At 35.7% G+C, this 20,458-nt stretch overlaps 1 protein-coding gene across 1 annotated transcript in view; it reads right to left on the reverse strand.

The window, feature by feature from the left end:
* Window positions 1-378: 378 nt before the first annotated feature.
* The window catches only part of CLVS2 (clavesin 2), a 128,227-nt gene continuing 108,147 nt past the window's right edge, over window positions 379-20,458 (reverse strand). The window contains exon 8 of the transcript XR_016020189.1: window positions 379-2,063. The gene's annotated coding sequence lies outside the window, so the exon portion shown is untranslated. The remainder of the gene's footprint in view (window positions 2,064-20,458) is intronic.

Consider the following 20,458-nt stretch of genomic DNA (forward strand, 5'->3'; position numbering starts at 1 on the left):
TCTAAGAAATTATAAGGCATGGAAATATATAACACTACAAAAAAAATATTCCCCCTACACTGAACGCTAATAAAAATACTAATGAAAGTCAAAGAAATGTAGACCAATATTGGATGCTAAAATTTTGTTTGAAATCCCAATGTATCTTTGTCTAATTCATTCACACTATTTAAGATTTTTTTCTTCATAATTTTTCTTTGTTTATATGCCATTAATACCATTGTTTGATTTCTGTGGCTGACAATTTGGTTCAGAATTCCATTTAATATATTCCTTTCTTTGTTATTGCTTAAGAGACTCTAATTATTCAAGAATATCACAAAATATACTTCAATTAATATCAAAAATTATAAATATATCCACACACACGTATATAGATATACTACATATTACAATTTGAAAACCCCCACCAAGTAAGTTATAGCCCACAAAATTAAACTAAATAATCTTTAACAGATTTTCAGTCTCCTCTGCAGTTATTCAGTTCCATCTACTGAAATCTTTCCTTCAGATTCTTCCAGTCATGAAAAGGGCCCCTTCTTCTATTGCATCCTATTGCAAAAGCTGGGAAGCTCTATCCTGAGTGAGAGGTCCTTACTAGTATTGTAGTGTTGTCTGTACTGACACTGTCCCAGCACAACTGCATTCTTAGCTGGGCTGGCCAAGCTCTCTTAGAATCTAGTCAGGGGTGTCCAAACTGCGGCCAGTGATCCATTTTTTATTAGCCCACATAAATTCCAAAAATATATTTAGTTTACTTAAATAAACCAGGTGAGGCAATACGAACTTCACCTCGAGTGAGTGGCCCGGCTGTTTGTGTATTTTACTGCATATAGCCCTTGGTGAAAAACGTTGAAAAAAGTTTGGACACCCCTGCAGTCTACAGCATGACATTAACTCTCCACTGCCTGTTAAACTAGGTTACTAACTTCCTATTTAATTCCCAGTAACAGTTCCTGGCAGATGCTAAACTGAATCACAGGTGTGCTACTAAAGCAAAAGGACTTTAAGAAACTTACCCAAGTTCACTGAGCTAGGAAGTAGCAGCCTGCCTCCACCTCCTATTGGCTTTGGGAGGAAAATGAAATTTGGAGATCATTTTAAAGGTGATGCTGAAAGTGGCTCACTGACCGTTCTAGGGTCTTCTGGCTCCCAGCTCAGTGGCATTTGATGCCATGTGGTAGGAGTAGCATGAGAAGAAGAGATTGCCTAAAGCATTAATAATCAAAACTTTGAGCAGTTTAAAAGGTGTTAAAAATCAAGTCACAAACAAATACAAGGTGCTTTTTCATAGTAACTTGAATTTTCACAAACTACACTTTGACGTGTTATGAGGAAATTCAAAGTTATTAGTTTTCTGTGAAATAGTTACCATAATTCTTCCACCAACAATAAGGCACAAGTTTTGATAATGTCTGCAGCAAAAGGATATCTGTGTGGCCATGAACCATTTTCTTTCCTAAAAATTAAAATTTTAAAGCTGGAAAGTGGCCCTTTAAGGACTATTATGTGAATAACACTACTTGCCCTTTAAATAGATGATGCCATCAAGATTAGAGTGCTTTACATGCTTATCACTAAACAAATGCTAGTTGAACTGAACTAAAAATCAAGTTCATTACATTAATATACAGTCTGTGTGGTATGGGCTCCAAGCTACACAACTTTCAATAAACATCGTTCAACAGCCAAATATAATTAAAGATAATTCCATTTTTACTAAATCTCATCACATTCATTAAAGGAATACAAATGCACAGCATTACAGTTCCTGTTATCTATTGTTGTAAAACACACCACCTCAAGATCAATGGCATGAAAAACAGTCATTTAATCTTCAGATTTGTAGGTCAGGAATTCAGACAGGGTGAAATAAGGATGGCTGTGTCTACTATACAAAACCTTGATCATCAGCTGGCTTTGCACTAGAAACTTCTTCATTTTCATATCTGACATCTGGGCTGGAATGACGCGAAGTCTGGGTCCAGCTGAGGTTGTTGACTGAGGCACCCAGTTGCTATGTCTCCATGTACTTGGGTTTCTCATAAGATGAAAGCCAGGTTCTGAAAGACAGCAGCTGGGTTCTGAGCAAATGTTCCAAAAGAAACAGGTGGAAGCTGCCTAGTCTTTCCTGACCTAGACTCAGAAGTCACAAAAAATCCTTCCAATGTACTCTGCTGGTCAAATAGCTGTCATAGCCTGTCCAGATTCCAGAGGAGTGGAAATGACTCCCCAACTTGATAGGGAAATGTCAAATTCACATTACAGAAAAGCCTGTGAGATGTGAGACTCCATAGCCATCTTTGGAAAATGCAATTTGTTGCAATTATGTATTCTCTTTCTTGTCCCAACTATTTCCCACAGATTCTTTAGTTGCTCCTCCACTATATTCCTCATGTCATAATCTCCTGGGCTCCCCCAGTTAGTCTGACTTTCACTTTTTCTCCTAATTGCTTTGCTCTTTCTCAGCACAGGATTGTGTAAATTGTTTTAACTGCTAAGCCTAACTCATTCTCAGTTTTCTCTACTCTAGAGTTATGAATCTTTTCCCCATTTCTGTTTCAATTTGCAGCATTGAAAAGCCAAAGAATCTAGCTAAAGTAGCAAACATTATCCTCTTCAGGGGTGGGAAGGGAGGGAAGAAGATGAAGCTAAATAATCAAACATCAAATCCTCTGTGGCAAAAAGGGAAATGGAAAATTTTCCTGGGAACAAAGATATCGCTGTTGGCACTCACACCCTATTCACCACTGCTCCCTTTCTGCCACCCAAAGCAAGACGTCAGTGGTATCAGCCACGACAACTGTTTGTTATACCAGTAAAACACGGGATCATCTCCATTTCCTTACTCAGTCTTTTACTCTCTGTGGTAAAGTTAATTTATGCCACGACTCTGCCACACTGGGAAGAAATCTTTGAGGGTAGTCTCCAGTCACATTTCCAACCTGGGTCTCTTCCAGCTAGGACTTCACCTGTCACTTACCTGGGTCCATTACTCAGCGGGCAAGCACGAGTCAAATCGCACTTCCTAAGTCCATCTGAGGACTTTATGATGGGATCCTATTACCCAATGGCTCATATCATCATCTCTTTTTCCTAAGCTCTGATTATCTTCATTGATAACAAGAGTTTAAGGACCTACTAGTGCTACTGATTTACTCAGTGCTCATAATTTGATGACCGAAAAGTGTCCTGGCATAATTTTAACTTAAATGCTTATGAATCTCCAAGTCTCCCTTTTCTGACCCTCAGCAGATGACTTGTTGAAACAGAGCATTGTCCCGTGGGCACTGACTATGGTTAGGGATTTAACACCAAAGTCACACTCACTGGCTAACCTGCCATATATTAATTCTAAAGTAGGCAGTGATGGCTAACTTTTTGCCTTTAATTCCAGTAATAACTTTGAGAGTAGATACTTGCTTGCAAAGTCACATATGCATATGAATATTTTTCTGAATCTGAGCTTATCCATCCTTACTCAAATCAATAGTGTGGCATGCCTTAAGCCCAATTCAACACCTTTGTGTACAGAATTTGGTACAGTATTTTCTGAAAATATACTAGGATATTGGTAGTAATCAGCCATTTTCAGTGGTTCTAAAGCCAAATTAATTGTGAATCCCACAGCAGAGAAAAAATCCCTAGAGTTGGATTTGGCCTATATGTATGAGTAACAACCTGAAATTCATCCAAGCAAATCAGACATAAACATTCTCCTGTGTGTGCAAAAAAAGACTAAAGTATCTCAAGGAATATTGATATTGGGAAGTTGACTGAATGCAGGAAAGACAAAATTAATTTTCAGCTCATCATGTTAGGAGGAAGTGTTTTGATTTATTCAATTTAGTAAACTTACAGAGTGCTGCAGAGATTTGACCCTCCTGATATTATATCTAGCCCTCAACAGTGCATTTTCCTGGAACTAACAATTTTTTGGCCTTAAAGTCATTTTCACAGTGTCTGTTTAAGTCATCATACACATTTCAGTGCCCACTATTGATCAAATTTGATTAACCTCTGCCCCATTGCACCATTGTTCCCATATTTGAGTAATCATATGAAAATATGATCTTATTAGGTTGGTGCAAATGTAATTACAATTTAAAAGGTTGAAAATAATTGCAGAAACTGCAATTACTTTTGCACCAACCTAATACCAGGAAAGATGATTTCAATCTGAGGTAAACGGATTATATCAGGTCCCAAATTCCAGAAAATTCCCTTCAAATTTATAAGGTCCTCAAAATATAGCTCTTTTGCATTAGAGAACTCTGTAGCTTTGCATCCAAGAATACTATATTCAAGATATATATTTCAACAAGCAAATCTAATTTAAGGGAATTGAACTTATTATTCACATGGCTGAAAAGAATATGGATATACATAGCAATATCAGTGATATCATACTGATAATTTCATAAATTATAGAAATCACTTAGGCCTTAACTCTTAAAATGATTCTATGAAATAATTTGAATCAACATGAAATAAAATTAGAGACTTCTGGGCCAGAGAAGATGGCATAGACTTGTTTCTCCCTGCTACTTCCCACAAAGTATAACTAGGTATAACACAAGAAACCAAATGAGGACTCTGAAAGGTGGAAAGAGAAAGATTTTTAATTAGGAACTCCAGCACTGAAGGGAAAGTATTTACTAATTAGGAACTCTAGAACTGGACTCCAGTACTGCAGGGTCTTCTGATTCCCAAAATACCAAGAGAAGGTATTTCAGGTATGCATGTTTCTCCCCAATTCAAACAGAAATTCTAACACTACCAACAAGTGGCACCAGTAAGGGGGAATTAATCAGGAGCACCCCGATAATAAGCAGCCGGGGGAGGTGGTTTCCTTCCCTACTGATTCTGAGCCGTCTCTCACTTACTTACCGTGTTTCCTCAAAACTAAGATCTAACCGGAAAATAAGCCCTAACATGATTTTTCAGGATGACATCCCCTAAACATAAGCCCTAATGTGTCTTTTGGAGCAAAAATTAATATAAGAGCTGGTCTTATTTTCAGGGAAACATGGTACCCATCACACCAAGACCCAGGACAATCACAACTTGAATGACAATCAACTGATGCCAAGACAAATCCGATGTTGGAATTATTTGACAAATCAATCATCATAAATATACTTCCACAAGCATTTTCTTGACACAAATGAAATAAATGAATCTCAGCAAAGAAATAGAAGCTGTAAAAATAATCAAAAGGAAATTATAGAACCGAAAAGTACAATAACTAAAATAAGAAACGCTCTAAAGGATTTATCAGTAGAGTGGAGATGGTAGATGGTAGGTTCAGAGAACTTAAGAAGAGACAACTAGAATTTACCCAATTTAAACAACAGAGAGAAAAACAGACTGGAAAAAAAAAATGTGAATAGAGCCTCAGGAACCTGTAGCACAATAACAAACAATGAAGTCCCAAAAAAAGAGAAAGAAGAGAGTGAGGCTAATGAATAGTCAAAGAAAGAAAGGCTGAAACTCCTTAGATTCCAGGAAAAAATTGTCAGAAGACATAACATATAGGGTCAAGAAGCTAAGTGAATCCAAATAAGATAAATTCAAACAAAGCTATACTAATACATGCCATATTTAAACTTCTGAAAATGGAAGGCGAAGAAAAAATTATTAAAGCAGAGAAAACTAACACATTACATAAAGGGGAACACTAATTTGAATGACAGCAAATTCCTCATCTGAAGAGTTAGAGGCAAGAAGGAAGTGTCACAACATTTTTCAAGTGCTAAAAAATAACTATTGTCAACTATTAATTCTACATCTGACGATACTATCCTTCAAAGAAGAAGGGGAAATAAAGGAATTCTCAGACAAAAGAAAATTAAGGAATTTGTCACTGGCAGATTTACCATTAAAGAATGTCTAAAACAGTTTCTTTAAATAGAAAAGAAATTATAAAAGAAAAAAGAAAAAAAAAAAACTTGGAACATCAGGAATGAAGAATGAAGAATGCAAAGAGCAGATATGAGTATATACAATAAATTACTCTCTTTAAATTTCTAAATCATAAGTGACAATATAAAAATTATAATACTTTCTAATACTAAAGACAACAATATGTTAACAGTAATTAAGGCAATGGGGCGAAATGGCAATAGGGTTTCCACACTTCACTTGAAGTTATGAAACATTGACAGCAGATTATAATGAATCACATGCATATATTATAATATCGAGAGCAACCACTAAGAAAATTATACCAAATGATACAATCAAAAACATTATAAATAAATTATAATGAAGTCTTGAAAAATATTCAAGTAACTCATAAGAAGACACATGTCCTTTAACAGGTGAATGGTTAAACAAACTATAATGTATCAAAATCATGGAATACAACTCAGCAATAACGAAGAACGAAATACTGATATGAACATCAACCTGGAGGAATCTCCACAGAATTAGGCTGAGTGAAGAAAAGCTCATTACAAAAAGTGACTGCAGTATGATTCCATTTATAGAGCATTTTTTAAAAATAATGAAATTAAAGGGATGGAGAACAGATTAGTGATTGCCAGAGTTTAGAAACAGGGTAAAAGCAGGGGTGGTTATAAAATGGTAACACAAAGGATCCTCACAGTAATGGGAATATTCTCTCTTTTGACTGTGGTGTTGGATATATAAATTTATATGTGTGATTAAATTACATACAACTAAATACACATACAAATAAGCCCTAGGACATCTAAGTAAGACTGATAGATTGTATGAGTGTAATATCCTAGTTGTGATATTGCACTATTGTTTTGCAGTGCGTTACCATTGAGGAAAACTGGGTAAAGGATACATAAGATCTCTATACTATTTCTTACAAAAGTATGTGGATTTAAAATGATTTCAAAATAAAATTTTAGTTGACAAAATCAAATTAGAAAAAAGTATTACATAAGTAAATGACAGAACAGGCAGTATTTGGCTGTGGGAAATACCTTAAAAGAGGCATGTCACTAACTGAAATCTAGGACCCTGGGGTACACAAGGCTCAGAGATGTGAGTTCTGGCATCTTCCAAACATGGAATTCTCCAAATGTGGGTTTGTCTGCCAGAAATCTGTTTTCTAAGCCTTGGTCTATGCTCACCTCTCAAGTGGAAGAGGTGGGAATGGAAACAAGTCCACTCTACCCAAATGATGTCAGGTTAATTAATATGATATTAGCTTAAGAGGAGTTATTGATGCTGGGCTGGCAAAGCACCAAAGATCCTCTACATGTGGGGAAGCTCAGATTAGGTAATATTCCCAAAAGAATACTGGGTACCAATCTTGACTTTATTCCAACATTGCATAAAGAGGTGATGTTCCTATAATTTATCATTACAGTCTTTAGTCATGTTTCTATATGGAAAGAAGAAACCGTTTGAAAACTGAACACCATCACACTTGGGATGGGAGAGAATTAACCATATTTTAGTTTAGAAGCTGGAAGATGAAACAGATTTCTATAACCTCTAGGATTCTGAATTGGTCACAATTAATTTCCGCCATACTAAATGGAAATGCTGATGAAAGGCAGTGTAGTAGCTCCATCTGGGAGGAAACATTACATCAGAAAATTAACCTTTGTTTTGTGTGTTGATATAGCACATATGTTTGTAGTTGTGGTATATGCTTTCCAAAGCTTGAATATGATGAAGAAATAATTTCAAAAAATTGTCTAAATAGTTTTACTATGTAAGAATATATGAAAATTAGCCTCATTACATTAAACTCCACATTGAAAAATCTATTAATTGGCAAAGATAATTCTTAGCAACAAAAAGTGACCCGTGAGCCATAAGATTCTGTTTGGTGAGTAGAAAATACATATACTATGAGTCTTGATGACTACTACATATTTGTAGGCAATATAATTGTGTTTAATAATAATAAAAAAAACTATGGATCATTTAAATAGGTGTCTAGCGTTACCTTCTGCTAGGATTGCAATCAGAGATTTTACCTAATTTAAGAGTGTATACTTCAGTTTATACAGTAAATCAAGCAGAACACTTGCTCATTAATGGAAAACTAACACCTTGAGAAAAACATTGGCCATTAATTGTAGAGTTCTAAATTCATGAAATTACTTTCTTCAGTAAAATTAAGCATCAATAATTAAGTGTGCTGAAGAGAAGAAAAGGAGTCCACCCTTGCTGGTGAAAATATCACATTAAAAAGTTACTCACTACTTCACCCACTTTTATTTTCCTAAGTGAATAAACTTGACTATTAGCTCATTTTTCCAAACAACAAAAAGTCTGGTTATGAAAATATATATGAATATTTTCATCTCTTTATCGTGTGTAAGAAAACTTTTTATATTATTGTGAAATTATTCTGTGTGATGAAATACAGACCCCTTGCCAATACAAACAACAAAGAAATTATTTCATACTCATTTAAGTAAGATAGTGTAAAAGATAATATTAAAAGCATGAGCTTTGAAGTTAGACAAATCTTCATTAGAAATTCAGATCTGCTTTAGATTATCTGTGTGGCCTTACATAACTTACTTCAATTCTCTGGAACTCATCTTTCTCAGCTTTAAAATCGGTGATATATGATCCATACCATAGGATTATTGCACAGATTAAATATGTCAGTAAAGTACTTTAAGTGTGTGGCACAGTGTCTAGCTCATTGGGCTAATAAAATATGGAGAAAATGGCGGTGGAGATAGGCTCTTGTTAAATCCAGAAACTCAGATTGCTTGTATGCACAGCTTCAACTACTAATTTAATTTTAGCATATAACCCATAAATGTCAGTCAAATGCAACACATATTTTTAAAAAAGTGTTAATCTTCTAAACGTTTAAGGTATGAAAAATATTTCAAAATGTATTTATATTGTGGCATAATATATGCCGAAGGACAATATGACATACTCTGGTTTCACAGAGAAGCATTTCTTAGTTTACACATCGTATGTATTTAATTGTCTCTAGTTATACATTATTATAGATGGCTTATCACATTAATGATTTTATATAAATCACTCAGTCGTTAATTCTTAGGGTGAGACTATGTAAAGAAATGGAGTTTGTGATGTCATAAAAAATGGCGGTGTGAGGTGAGCCTCTTGAAATCTCCCCTGGAATTTATAACAAATTGAACAACTATAAGTCCACAAAGGACTGCCTGCACAGCAGACAGGCAAAATCAAGAGACGCACTACTGAAATCATCTAAAGGTGGGCAAATTGTACGAGCCAGGGAGGAGGGAAGGGAGAATTGCGGAGACAGGGTAGTGTGGGTGCAGGACACAGAACTACCTCGGTGCTCCAAGCTCGCAGCATCCTGGAACTACCAGAGCTGTGGGAGAGGGAAGACCTTTGAATGCTAGGACTTTGCTTTAGGCTCACAGGCCTGAGAGGACAGCATATAACATGGCTGAACCCAATGCTCACGGCAGAGATCTTGGAGCAAAGACTGAGAAAAGAAGGCTGAAAACAGTGGTTTAAACCCTCATGCCTAGCAGAGAATGGAAGCCTTAGGCACTAACACTAGCCGCCTCCTCCCTCACAGAGCTTGCCCCGCCCCACCCACCTGCCCAGTGCTAGAAGCAGAACAGTAGCAATGTCAGATCAAAAGAACAGAATGTTTGCAATTCTGAGAACTGTGGTTTGCAGACATGGACTCACAGCCCAACTAGTTCCGGCAAAGGTGAGGGTGCTGTGGAAGCAGGACTGCCTGTGGTGGGGGTCGCCACCATTGCTCTGGGCCACCTCTCATAACTCACCCCGCCCCTGTCCCCACCTAACTGGGTGCATCCCTGCAGGAGTAAACAGAGCTGTTAACACACACAGGCTCTGAATCTGGTGCAGAAGGAGCTTTGAAACTTCAGAAGCTCTCCACATCTCCCAACAGAGGTGGCGCCATATGACCCAGGCGAACTATTCACAGAGGAAAAGCCCACCTTCCACGGAATCCCCCCATTGTTTAAGAAGCCAGAATAGTGCAGAAAAAACATAACACTATAGTGAGAGGGAATACAAGGCTGCAGTCGGAGAGAAAATAAAACATTGTACCAACACCTACTGGAAAACAAAAGAAGGACCTCTTTCTATCAACCTGTTGCAGAACCCACTCCTGTAGATGTCTAAGAAGAGAAATAATGAATCATTAATTGCCATGAATAACCAAGGCAACAAAACAGCTCAGAAAGAAAATGAAAAGTCTCCAGAAAATGAACTTAAAGATATGTAAATATGTGACTTAAACAACAGAGAATTCAAGATTGCAGTTCTTGAAAAACTCAACGAGATGCAAGGAAACAGACAGGCAGTTTAATGAACTCAGAAACACAATCAAAGAACAAAATGAACATTTCACCAAAGAGATTGAAATTTTAAAAAAGAACCAAATAGAATTTCTGGAGATTACGAACTCAATAAAAGAAATGAAGAATGAAATAGCCAGCTTAGGTAGTAGAGTTGACCAGATGGAGGAAAGAATCAGTGACATCAAAGATAGAAATCTGGAAATGACACGGATGGAAGAAGAAAGAGACTTGAGACTTAAAAGAAAGGAAAGAACTCTACAAGAACTTTCTGACTCCATCAGAAAGAGCAACATAAGATTAATGGGCATAACAGAAGGAGAAGAAAGAGAGAAGGGAACAGAGAGTATAATCAAACAAACGGTCAATGAGAACTTCCCAAACTTGTGGAAAGAACTGGATCCTCCAATCCAAGAAGCAAATAGAACAGTTAATTACCTCAACCCCAACAGGCCTTCCCCAAGGAATATTGTATTCGAGCTGTCAAAAATTAACGACAAAGAAAGAATCCCCAAGGCAGCCATGGAAAAGAAGATGGTAACCCACAATGGAAAGCCCATTAGAATATCATCTGATTTCTCAGCAGAAACTCTACAAGCCAGGAGGGAGTGAAACCAAATATTCAAACTATTGAAAGAGAGAAATTATGAGCCAAGAATAATATATCCAGCAAAAATCTCCCTTAGATATGAAAGAGGAATAAAGACCTTTCTAGATATACAGAAGATGAGGGAATTTTCTAACACATGACCTACACAACAAGAAATACTGAAGGAGGATATTCGACCAGCATCAACAGGGATAATTTGTGGCAACCAAAACATAAAAGGGGGCGGAGGGGAAGAGTAAAGACCTGAACTGGAGTATGGGAATGGAGAAAGTAAACATGCTGAAGAAAATGGACTCCAAATATCAAACTTTCTTTTACATAAACTTAATGGTAATGATTCAAAAAATAAAAATTCAGAACTGAAATATATAACATAATAAAAGAAGAAACAGAGGGAAAAATCATAGAATACCACCACACAGAAATAATAGACAACAAAAATTGGCAAAGAAACAATGGAGAAACAGCCTCACCAGAAAACTAAAGATAGAATGATAGGAAATTCTCACAAATCAATAATCACCTTAAATGTAAATAGCTGAATTCACCAATAAAAAGGCACAGAGTAGCAGATTGGGTCAAAAAAACTAAACCCAATCATATGCTTCCTCCAAGAGACACATCTCAGCTACATGGACAAACACAGACTCAAAGTGAAAGGGAGGAAATTGATACTCCAAGCAAATGGTATAGAGAGAAAATCAGGTGTAGACATACTGATATCAGATGAAACAGACTTCAGAATAAAAATGGTAACAAAAGAGAAAAATGGACATTTCATAATGATAAAGGGGACTATACAATAAGACGACATAACAGTCATCAATAGTTATGCTCCCAATCAGGGAGCACCGAAATACACCAAGCAACTACTAACAGAACTCAAGGGAGAAATTGACCAAAACACAATTATAGTAGGGGACCTAAATACACCATTGACAGCTATGGATAGATCATCCAAACAGAAAATGAAGAAATAGCAGCCATAAATGACACATTAGATGAAATGGACAAAATAGACACTTACAGAGCACTTCATCCTAAAACATCAGACTATACGATTTTTTTTTCTAGTGTACATGGAACATTCTCAAGGATAGACCATATATTGGGACATAAAACTAGCCTACCAAATTTAAGAAGATTGAAATCATACCAAGCATATTCTCTGATCACAGGGCTTTGAAATTGGATATCAATGGCAAAAAGAAAGAAGGTAAAACCACAAATACGTGGAGATTAAACAACATAGTTATACAGAAAAAACAGGTCAAAGAACAAATAAGAGGAGAGGTCAAAAGATATATAGAAACAAATAAGAATGAAAACACATCCCACCAAAATTTTGGGGATGCAGCGAAAGCAGTTTTAAAAGGGAAATTTATCATAACAAGCCTATCTCAAGAAACAAGAAAAATCCAAAATAAATAACCTCACATTACACCTTAAAGAACTAGAAAAAGAAGAACAAATGAAACACAAATTCAGCAAAGAAGAAAGGAAATAATAAAAATTGGGGCAGAACTAAATGAAATAGAGAAAAGACAATAGAAAAAATTAATGTGACAAAAAGCTGGTTCTTTGAAAAGATTTATAAAATTGACAAACCCTTGGCTAGACTCACTAAGATAAAAAGAGAAAAGATACTAATAAACAAAATCAGAAATGAAAATGGGGAAGTTGTCACGGATGCCACAGAAATACAAAGGATCATCCAAGAATACTATGTGGATTATATGCCACCAATTTCAATAACCTAGAAGAAATGGACAAGTTCTAAGAAACACATAACCTTCTAAGGTTGAATCATGAAGAACTGGAAAATCTAAATAGACCAATCACCAGTAAGGAAATTGAGTCAGTCATCCAAAACCTTCACAAAAGCAAAAGTCTGGGACCAAATGGCTTCACTAGTGAATTCTACCAAACCTTCAAAGAGGATCTAATACCTGTCCTACTTAAATTCTTCCAAAAACAGAATAAGAAACAATACTCCCTAACTCATTTTATGAGGCAAACATTACCCTCATACAAAAACCTGGTAAGGATAACACAAAAACACAAAACTACAGACCAATATCTCTGAGGAATATCGATAAAAAATCCTAAACAAAATACTAGCAAATCAAATGCAACAATATATTAAAAAGATTATTCATCACGACCAAAGGGGGTTCATCCCAGGAGCACAAGGATGGTTCAACACACGCAAATCAAACAATGTGATACATCACATAAACAAAATAAATAACAGTAATCATATGTTTATATCAATTGATGCAGAAAAAAGGTTTTGACTAGATACAACATCGATTTATGATTAAAACACTTAATAGGTATAGAAGGAAAATACCTGAACACAATAAAGGCCATATATGACAAACCCCAAGCTAATCACATAATGAATGATGAAAAACTGAAGCTCTTTGCTCTACATTCAGGAACATAACAGGGCTATCCCCTATCACCTCTGCTTTTCAACATAGTGTTGGAAGTCCTCACCAGAACCACCATGAAAGAAAAAGAAACAAAAGGCATCCAAATTAAGAATGAAGAAGTTAAATTGTCACTCTTTGCAGATGACATGATGCTATATATAGAAAACCCTAAAGACACCACCAAAAAGCTATTAGAAACAATACAAATACAGTAAAGTTTCCAGTTACAAAATCGACGTACAAAAGTCCATTGCATTCCCATATACTAACAATGAAATCTCAGAAAAAGAAATAATTAAAAAAAAATTCCTTTTGCAATTGCAACAAAAAGAAAAAAACATCTAGGAATAAACTTAACCAAGGATGTGAAAGACCTATATGCTGAAAACTATAAGACATTTTTAAAAGAAATTGAAAACAACACCAAGAAATGGAAAGACATTCTGTGCTCATGGATGGGAAGAATCAACATAGTTAAAATGGCCATATCACCCAAAGCAATCTTTAGTACAATCCCCATCAAAATCCCACTGGCATTTTTTAAAGAAATAAAACAAAAATCATCAGATTTGTATAGAACCACAAAAGACCCCAACTAGCAAAAGCAATCCGGGAAAAAAGAACAATGCTGGAGGTATCACACTCCTTGACTTTAGCTTGTACTACAGGACAACAATAATCAAAACAGCATGGCATTGGCAGAAAAACAAACACATAAACCAATGGAAAAGAATTGAGAACCCAGTAATAAACCCACATAAGTATAGACAGATAATTTTTCACAAAGAAGCAAAAAACATACATGTAGAAAAGACAGCCACTTTGATAAATGGTGCTAGCAGAATTGGAAAGCCATGTTCAAAAGAATGAAACTGGACTACTATCTGTCATCATGTAGCAAAACTAATTAAAAATGGATCAAAGACTTAAGCATGAGACCTGAAACAATAAATTGCATAGAAGAAAACACAGGTACTAAACTTATGGACCTCGGGTTCAAAGAGCATTTTATGAATTTGACTCCAAAGGCAAGAGTGGTAAAAGCTAAAATAAATGAATGGGACTACATCAAACTTAAAAGCTTCTGCAGAGTAAAAGAAAACATCAACAAAATAAAGAGGCAACCAACTGAATGGGAGAAGATTTTTGCAAACAGTGTCTCCGATAAGGGGCTAATATCCAAAAAATACAAGGAACTCATACAACTCAACAACAAAGAAACAAACAACCCAATTGAAAAATTGGTAAAGGACCTGAAGAGATATTTCTCCAAAGAGGACATACAAATGGCAAATAGACATATAAGAAATGTTCAACATCACTAATCATCAGAGAAATGGATATAAAAACCACAATGAGATATCACCTCACCCCAGTTAGAATGGCTATCATCAACAAGACGAACAGTAACAAGTGTTCGAGAGGCTGTGGAGAAAAAGGAACCCTCATACACTCTTGGTGGGAATGCAGATTGGTACAGCCGGTATGAAAGGCAGTGTGGAGGTTCCTCAAAAAATTATAAATAGACTTACCTTATGTCCCAGCAATCCCTCTTCTGGGTATCTACCCAAAAAATCTGAAAACATTTATACATAAAGACAAGTGTACTCCCATGTTCACTGCAGCTTTATTTATTGTGGCCAAGACATGGAAACAACCAAAATATACTTCAATAGATGAACGGATAAAGAAGTTGTGGTATATATACAAAATGCAATACTATTCGGCAGTAAGAAAAGATGAAATAGGACTATTTGTGACAACATGGGTGGATCTTGAGATTATAACGCTAAGCGAAATAAGTCAGACAGAAAAAGTAGAGAACCATGTGATTTCAGTGATTTGTGGTATATAAACAAAAAACAACAAAAGAACAAGACAAACAAATGAGAAACAGAAACTCATAGACACAGATAATAATTTAGTGGTTACCAGAGTGTAATGGGGTAAGCGGGAGGTAGATGAGGGCAATGGGGATCAACTATATGGTGATGGAAGGAGAACTGACTCTGGGTGAACACACAGTGGGATTTATATATGATGTAATACAGAGTTGTATAACTGAAATCTATGTATCTTTACTAATGATTGTCACCCCAATAAATCTTAATTTAAAAAAAAAGAAGAATACATAATCGTAATAAAGAACACACTTGAAAGAATTACCAGCAGGTTAGATGAGGCAAAGGATCAAATCAGCGACTTAGAAGACAAGTTAGCAGAGATCATCCAAATGGAACAACAAAAAGAAAAAAAGAATAAAAAACAATGAAAATAGTTTAAGGGACTTCTGGGATAACATCAAGCACAATAACATGAGCATTATAGGAATACCAGAAAGTGAAGAGAGGGAGCAAGTGATCGAGAACATATTTGAATAATGACCGAAATCTCCTTTAACCTGGTGAAAGAAACCAACATACAAGCCCAGGAAGTGCAGAGAGTTCCAACCAGGATAAACCCAAACAGGTCCACACAAGACACATTATAGTTAAAATTGCGAAGGTTAATGAAAAAGAGAAAATCCTAAAAGCAGCAAGAGAAAGACAGTGGGTTACATACAAGGGAACTCCTATAAGACTATCAAATGACTTTTCTACAGAAACTTTGCAGGCCAGAGGGAGTGGCCAGAGGTATTCAAAGTGATGAAAAACAAAGGCCTACAACCTAGATTGCTTATCCAACACGGCTATCATTTAAAATTGAAGGAAAGATAAAGAACTTCCCAGAAAAGAATAAACTAAAGGAATTTATTACTATCAAGCCATCATTGTAGGAAATATTAAAAGGGCTTCTGTAGGCAGAAGAAAGATGAAAACAATCTAACTACAAATAAAATAAATGGTACTAACTATGTACCTGTTAATAATCACTTTAAATGTAAATGGATTAAATGCTCCAATCAAAAGACATAGAGTGGCTGAGTCAATAAGAAAACAAGACCCTTGCATATGCTTTATACAAGAGACTCACCTCAGATCAAAAGACACACACAGGCTGAAAGTGATGGGTTGGAGTAGGATATTTCAAGAAAATGGAAATAAGAAAACAGCTGGAGTCGCAATCCTTATATCTGACAAAATAGACTTTGAAATGAAGAATATATTAAAAGACAAAGATGGGCACTACAGAATAATAAAGGGATCGATCTGACAAGAACACCTAACCCTAGTAAACATCTATGCACCCAACATAGGAACACCTAAATATATACAACAGATGTTGACTGACATAAAGACAGAGATCAACAGTAACACTGCCATAGTAGGGGACTTCAACACACCTGACAACAAGGGACAGGTCTTCCAGACAGAAAATCTATATGGAAACAACGGCCTTAAATCACACATGGGACCAGTTGGATTTAATCAATATTTTCAGAGCATTTCACTCCAAAGCTGCAGAATACACGTTCTTCTCAAGTGCACATGGGACATTTTCCAAGATAGACCACATGTTAGGCCACAAAACAAGTCTTGATACATTTAAGAAAACTGAAATCATACCAATTGTCTTTTCTGACCACAGTGCTATGGAATTAGAAATCAACTACAGGAAAAAAACTGGAAAACACACAAATACATGGAGGCTGAATAACATGTTACTAAATAATGAATGAGTCAACAATGAGATCAAGGAAGAAATCAAAAGATATCTCGAGACAAACGAAAATGAAAACACAACAACCCAAAATCTATGGGATGCAGCAAAAGCAGTCCTAAGAGGGAAATTCCTAGCAATGTAGGCCTACCTAAAGAGACAAGAAAAATCACTAATCAACTGTTTATCTTTACACTTAAGGGATCTGGAAAAAGAACAGAAAAATAAGCCCAAAGGGAGTATAAGGAAAGAGATAATAAAGATCAGAGTGGAAATAAATGAAATAGAGACCTAAAAACAATACAAAAGATCAATGAATCCAAGAGTTGGTTTTTAGAGAAGATAAACAAAATTGACAAACCTTTAGCCAGACTCATCAAAGAGAGAGAGAGAGAGAGAGAGAGAGAGAGAGAGAGAGAGAGAGAGAGGACTGAAATTTATAAAAGCAGAAATGAAAGAGGAGAAGTAACAACAGACACCACAGAAATACAAAAAAAAAATTAAGAAATTACTATGAGCATCTATATGCCAACAAATTTGACAATCTGGAAGAAATGGACAATTTTCTAGACACATACAACCTTCCAAGGCTAACTCAAAAAGAAATGGAAAACCTGAATAGACTGATTACCACCAGGGAAATTGAATCAGTAATCAACAGGCTCCCAACAAACAAAAACCCTGGACCAGATGGCTTTATAGGTGAATTTTAGAAAACATTTAAAAAAGAATTATCACCTATTCTCCTCAAACTATTCCAAAAAATTGAGAAGGAGGGAATGGTCCCAAACTCTTTTCACAAGGCCACACCATCCTGATCCCAAAATCAAAGACATTATAAAAAAAGAAAACTACAGGCCGATATCCCTAATCAACATAGATGCAAAAATCCTCAACATAATATTAGCAAACAGAATTCAACAATACATTAAAAAGATCATTCACCATGGTCAGGTGGGATTCATTCCTGGCATGCAAGGGTGGTTCAACATCTGCAATTCAGTTAATGTGATACACCACATTAACAAAATGAAAAATAAAAATCATATGATCATATCAATAGATGCAGAAAAATCATTTGACAAAATCCAGCCGCCATTTATGATAAAAACTCTTAAGCAAGTGGGAATAGAGTGACCACATCTCAACACAATAAAGGTCATATATGATAAACCCACAGCTAGCATCATACTTAGTAGGGAAAAGCTAAAACCATTCCCCTTAAATCAGGAACAAGGCAAGGTTGCCCATTTTCTTCACTTCTACTCAACATACTACTGGAAGTTCTAGCCACAGCAATCAGACAAGAAAAAGAAATAAAAGGCATCCAAATTGGTAAGGAGGAAGTAAAATTGTCATCATATGCAGATGACATGACACTATATAGAGAGAAGCCTAAAGAGTCCACAGAAAAACTATTAGAACTGATGAATAAATTTAGTAAAGTAACAGGATTCAAAATTAATATTCAGAAATCAGTTGCATTTGTATATACCAATAATAAAATATCAAAAGCAGAAATTAAGAAAACATTTACAATTGCTTCAAAGTTTATAAAATACCTGGGAATAAATTTAACCAAAGAAGTGAAAGATCTGTACTCAGAAAATTCTAAGACATTGAGGAGAGAAATCAAAGAAGATACAAATAGATGGAAACAGATACCATGCTTATGGATAGGAAGAATCAATATCGTTAAAATGCCCATACTGCCTAAGGCAATATACAGATTCAACGCAATTCCTATCAAACTACAAAGGACATTTTTCACAGAAATGGAACATATAATTCTAAAATTTATATGGAACCATAAAATACCCCGGATAGCTTCAACAATATTGAGAAATAAGAACAAAGTGGGAAGTATAAGGAGACCTGACATGAAATTATACTACAAGCCTATAGTAATCAAAACAGCATGGTACTGGCATAAAAACAGACACATAGGTCAATGGAACAGAATACACAGCCCAGAAATAATTAAATGCCTATATGGTCATTTAATCTACAACAGTGGAAACAAGAATTTACGGTGGGGTAAAGACAGTCTATTCAGTAAATGGTGCTGGGAAACTTGGACAGACACATGAAAAAAAAATGAAGCTGGACCACCTCCTCACACCATATACAAGAATAGATTCAAAATGGATTAAAGACTTAAATTTAAGATCTGAAACCATAAAATTCCTAGAAGAAAATTTAGGAAGAAACTTTACAGACATTACCCAGAGTAAGATTTTTACTGCTATATCCCCTTGGGTAAGGGAAGTAAGAGAAAAAAATAAACATGTGAGATTACAATAAATTAACAAGTTTTTTCACAGCAAAGGAAACCATCAAGGAAACAAAAAGATCCTACTGAATGGGAGAAGATATTTGCCAATGATATATCCAATAAGGGGTTAATATCCAAAATTTATAAAAAACTCACTCAACTCAACTCCAGAAAAACAAACAACCCAATTAAAAATGGGCAGAGGACATTAAGAGACATTTTTCTAAAGAGGACATACAGATGGCAAACAGACATATGAAAAAATGCTCAACCTCACTAATCATTAAAGAAATGCAAATAAAAGCCACAATGAGATATCACCTCACACCTGTCAAAATGGCTATCATCAATAAATCAACAAACAACAAGTGTTGGTGAGGATGTGGAGAAAAGGGAACTCTTGAGCACTGTTGGTGGGATTGCAGATTGGTGCAGCCACTATGGAAAAGAGTATGGAGGTATCTCAAAAAACTGAAAATGGAACTACCGTATGACCCAGCAATTCCACTCCTATGTATCTATGAGGAAAAATCCAAAACTTTAATTAGAAAAAAAACATTAGGCATCCCCATGTTTATTGTACTACTATGCACAATAGCCAAGACATGGAAACAACCAAAATACCCATTGGTAGACGACTGGATTAAGAAACTGTGGTATATTTAGACAATGAATATTACGCAGTCATAAAGAAGAATGAAATCTTACCATTTGCAACAATATGGATGGACCTAGAGAACATTATGTTAAGTGAAATAAGTCAGACAGAGAAAGACAAATACCATATGATCTCACTTATATGTGGAATCTAAAGAAAAGAATAAATTAATGAACTAATCAGAAACAGTCTCAGAGACAAAGATGAAACACTGAGGGTTGCTAGATGGGAGAGGGGGTTGGGGATAAAGGGGACAGTGAAGAGATTAGAAAACACAATCAGTAACCACAAGATTGCAACGAGGATATGAAAGTCAATTTGGGGAAAGTAATCAATAATGTTGTAAAGATTTTGTAGGGTAACCAATCGATACTTGTCTCATTAGGGAGACCACCTCAGGGATGATGTAGATGACTGATCACTGTACAGCTGAAGCTGAAACTGAACAATAATGAATGTCAACTATAATTATACACACACACACACACACACACACACACACACACACGAAGTAGAGTATAGCATTAGGAATAGAGACAGTGGAAATGTAATAGCTGTTTGTGAAGTCAGAGGGGTATAGATTGGGGGAGG

Source organism: Rhinolophus sinicus, chromosome 2, assembly GCF_057876585.1.
Source record: "Rhinolophus sinicus isolate RSI-liver-muscle chromosome 2, RSI-T2T, whole genome shotgun sequence".
NCBI classification, from domain to species: domain Eukaryota; kingdom Metazoa; phylum Chordata; class Mammalia; order Chiroptera; family Rhinolophidae; genus Rhinolophus; species Rhinolophus sinicus.